This window comes from Eptesicus fuscus, chromosome 8, assembly GCF_027574615.1.
Source record: "Eptesicus fuscus isolate TK198812 chromosome 8, DD_ASM_mEF_20220401, whole genome shotgun sequence".
NCBI classification, from domain to species: domain Eukaryota; kingdom Metazoa; phylum Chordata; class Mammalia; order Chiroptera; family Vespertilionidae; genus Eptesicus; species Eptesicus fuscus.
In genome coordinates this window covers 18,217,132-18,221,317 of record NC_072480.1, presented here as the reverse complement: position 1 = coordinate 18,221,317, position 4,186 = coordinate 18,217,132, and positions in this window count along the sequence as shown.

Sequence of the window (4,186 nt, the reverse complement as noted above, 5' to 3'; positions counted from 1 at the left end):
TGTGGAGTCTTGGGGATGGGCTATATCGGTGGTACTCAGTGTGGTCCCTGGGCCCCCAGCAGCGGCATCTCCTGGGAATGAACTGCAAGTTCTCAGGCCCCACCCAAGACCTATGGTGAGAAGGGTGGGAGATGGGGCCTGGTAGTCTGTGTTTTAACAAGCACTAGGGCTTCTACTGCTCATACAAGGGTCTACACCAGTGGTTCCCAAAATGTCTGGTGGAACTTGTTAAAAATATTCCTGTGCCTCACCCAAAAATCTACAAAAATAGGAACCTCAGGGTAGGAACCTATATTCAGACGATCAGCCGCATTTGGGAGCCACTGGTCTACATCAGTGTAATACAGTGTCCGACACAATGAGCAATCAATTTTCAAATACCAATTTTTCTTGCCAGGTAATTAAGAGTAATAAGTACGACAGGCTCTACAAGCCAGAATCAATACATAATTTGATTGATATCTTCTTTCTTCTCAGCTCTTCAATTTTAAAACATTGTCTTTCACAGGTCTGATTTTTTGTGTGAAAGTCTCCTTATCTCAGTCTCATATCATCATATCCACCAAAATCTCTATGAGACCTAATAAGTGCTTACCAGAATCAAACCTTGATATTTTAGTTGCACTCTATATACCTGTTCTTGAAAATGTCCCCAAGTTTCAAAATATCTAAAAGAAATTCACGAAGCCTTGTTATAACAATATACATCTAAATCAGAATTTTTCTTTTTCCTTCTTTGCAAGGAAATGTATTTCTATCATAGTGATTCAGCATTGTTTTAAGTAGACATGCAAATAAATATGGGAGGAATTAAGACAATATTATGTCTAAAAACAAAAAAACAGGAAATACTTTCAGAGCTGAAAGAATAGCTGTTATCCTAGGTTCATCTTCAAACAACAGCATTTTCAAGAATTTTTCCATTTTAGAATTTTTTTCATATCCTGGGATTTATGCAGCTCATCTGCAAATAATATTGACCAGTCTACTATAGGTAAAGCAAGATAAGGATATATGACTTACGTCCCTCAAAGGCCACAGTCCCAGTGAGTAAGGACAAAAAAATGAGTGGTTGCTGTAACATTTTTTTAAGAAGACACCTATTATTGGTTATCTTAAGACAGCTTAGCAGTTCCGGCCAGCAATATTTGATTATGTAAAATCAGTATTTCTGAAGTGGCTTCTGCTACCATTCCAATAAGACAAGGAAGCAATTTTAATAGTTTTAAGAAAATGAAGAAGAGCATAGGAAGGTAGAAAAGGTAGCCTTAATTACATAACTCTGCTCCTGAACATATTAAAAAGAAACCACAACTGTAAAATTGCATAATAATAATGGAGAGACCCTTTTATAGAGCATAAAACCTAGAAGGCAGTATCAAGAAGGTAAACCATTTTACCTGCAAAAATAAAGGAATTAGAGGAAAAAGTCGAAGGTCCTCATCTATAGTTCTACAGAATAGGAATTTTTTTAAACAGATCCTTATACCATATGCAAAATGGATTAAGGACCAAAATATATCACAAAAGTGTTTGAGGAAAAAATATTTATACATGGATGGCACAAAGCTCCAAAGCCATCAAAGAAAAGACAATAAATCCAACCGTCCCAAAAGTTAAAATATTACCAAGAGATTTAAGTATTTAACAAAAGATTAAGATCCATAACATTATGTTTGTACAAGTCAAAAAGAAAAAGACAAGCAAATAGGAAAATAAAGAAAGGATTAGAATAGACAATTCACAGACACACAAAAAACACCACAAAAAATTAGTCTCACTAGTGTCAGGGAATTTTTTTTTTTAAAGCCATTCTTTCACCTGACAGAGGACAAAATTACTGTATTTGCTATTTTCAGATATTCTCGTCTCTCAATAATGTCATCTCAATATAACCAACTTACATTTGAAAAGTCCAACCCTAGGGATCCCTCTACTACTGCTCTGGACTGGGGGCTGCTGACTGGCATCCGCCCTAACCAATGTGGGGTATGGAAAGTGAAGCCTGGCACCACGTAGGTCTTCTTATCCTCTCACACCTCCTCAGGCACCTGAAGAGTGAGCCCCAGCTGAACTTTGAGGAAATGCTTACTTTTTCTTATGCATCAGCAAAACCAATAAAAATATTTGTAACACATTGGTAAGAGCATGGTAAGAAGAAATTCTCATGTACTTGTCAAAGAATAATTTTCAAAAAGTTGGAAACATAACACAGTAAGCACAGGTCAAAGATTTATTTACCTTATTAACAAGGGACCCCTAAAAATGACAAAAAAGATACCAGAAAAGAATGTTGGAATAAGATTACACAGTCTGATGCTAAAGTGGTTAATATCCTACAAGGCTAAATAACTGTAACCTCCTTTCTACTAGAGAAAAATATGTCACTCTACCAAATAAAAATCATTTACAGCTTATCAATATTGTATAAATTAACATCTAGCTTTGCAGAGTCTGGGCTCCAATCAATTACAAACAAAAAAGTGTCAGTTAACCATTAAATAGTTTGTTAGACAATGCTCTAGTACAGTGGCTTCCCAAACAATTTGGTTTCAGGACTCCTTCACACTCTTAAAAATTAAGGAGCTCCAAAAGCTTTTGTTTACATGGGTTATATCTATTAATATTCAAAACATTAAAAAATAAAATAAAATTTAAACAGTAATTTACTTAAAAACAATAAACCCATTTATATATTAACATGAATAACATTTTTTCAAATCTCTATTTTCTAATACAAAAAAATTAGTGAACTTGACTGGTGTGACTCAGTGGTTGAGTGTCAATCCATGAACTAAGAAGTGACTGGTTTGATTCCTGGTCAGGGCACATGCCTGGGTGGTGGGTTCAATCCCCAGTAGGAGGCATGCAGGAGGCAGCCAATTGATGATGTATCTCTCTCATTATCCCTCTCTCTCTAAACTCAGTAAAAACATTTAAAAAAAATAAGTGAGCTCAGTGGCATTATTTTAAAGTTTTATAAATCTTTGGGATTTCAAAATAAATTATTGATGACAATTAGAGAAGTTACATAGTCTATAGCAGGGATAACCAAAGATAGCTAGTAAGAGTACAGCAAAAGTACTGAGAACAACCTGAGTTAATCTCTAAAAATTTATATTTGTATATCCTCAACCTACCACCTCAGAAAATTCTACAAAATACAATAGCCAAGCACACTTCCCATAAGCTGTCAAAGTAATGATAGCATTACACATCAAGTAGCCTTTGGAAAACTACACTATCTATACTAATAAAAGGTCAATATGCTAATTAGACCAATTAGACCAGACATCTTCCGGACATCCTTCTGGACAAAGCCTTGGTGGCGGAGGTGGAGGCTGAGGCAGAGGCAGTTAGGGGCGATCAGGCCGGCAGGCAGAGGCGGTCAGGGGTGATCAGGCAAGCAGGCAGAGGGGTTGGGGTGATCAGGCAGGCAGGCAGGCGAGCAGTTAGGAGCCAGAGGTCCTGGATTGCGAGAGGGATGTCCGGGATTGGAGAGGGTGCAGGCCTGGCTGAGGTCCCCCCAACCCCCCTGGGCACAAATTTCGTGCACCAGGCCTCTAGTACATTCATAAAGAAAGAAAAGTGAAAAAAGGCAAATAATGTCTTGGAATTATGAAATAGTTTCAATTTCACAGATCCCATGAAAGGGTCTCAGACACCCCCAGAGGTTCCTGAACCACACTTTGAGAACCACTGCTCTAAGGTGACATTGAAAGGGCTTGCAGTAATCCACTTTCCTTATTTCAAGCCTCAATACAGTTTGTTAAACACCATTTTAAAAATTTATTTTAAAAAATCTTTATTGGTGAGAGTATTACAGATGTCCCTCCTCTTTCTCCCTCCTCCCCCATTACCCTTTTCTACCCAGATCATATCCCACCTCAGGCCTTCACTACACTATTACATGGGGGGGGGGGGGGGGATCTGCAATGCTGTGTCCATGGGTAATGCATATAAGTTTTTGGTTAATCTCTTTCTGCCCCCTTACCCCATTCCCTCTGAGATTGGTCAATCTGTTCCATTTTTCCATGCCTCTGATTCTATTTTATTCATGTCTTTACTTTGTTCATTAGATTCCTTGTCTGTTTATTTTTACTTTTAGATTCAATTGTTTAGATATGTATTTATTGCCATTTCATTGTGCATATTTTTTTCTCTTTCTTCTTCTTCTTAAAGCAGA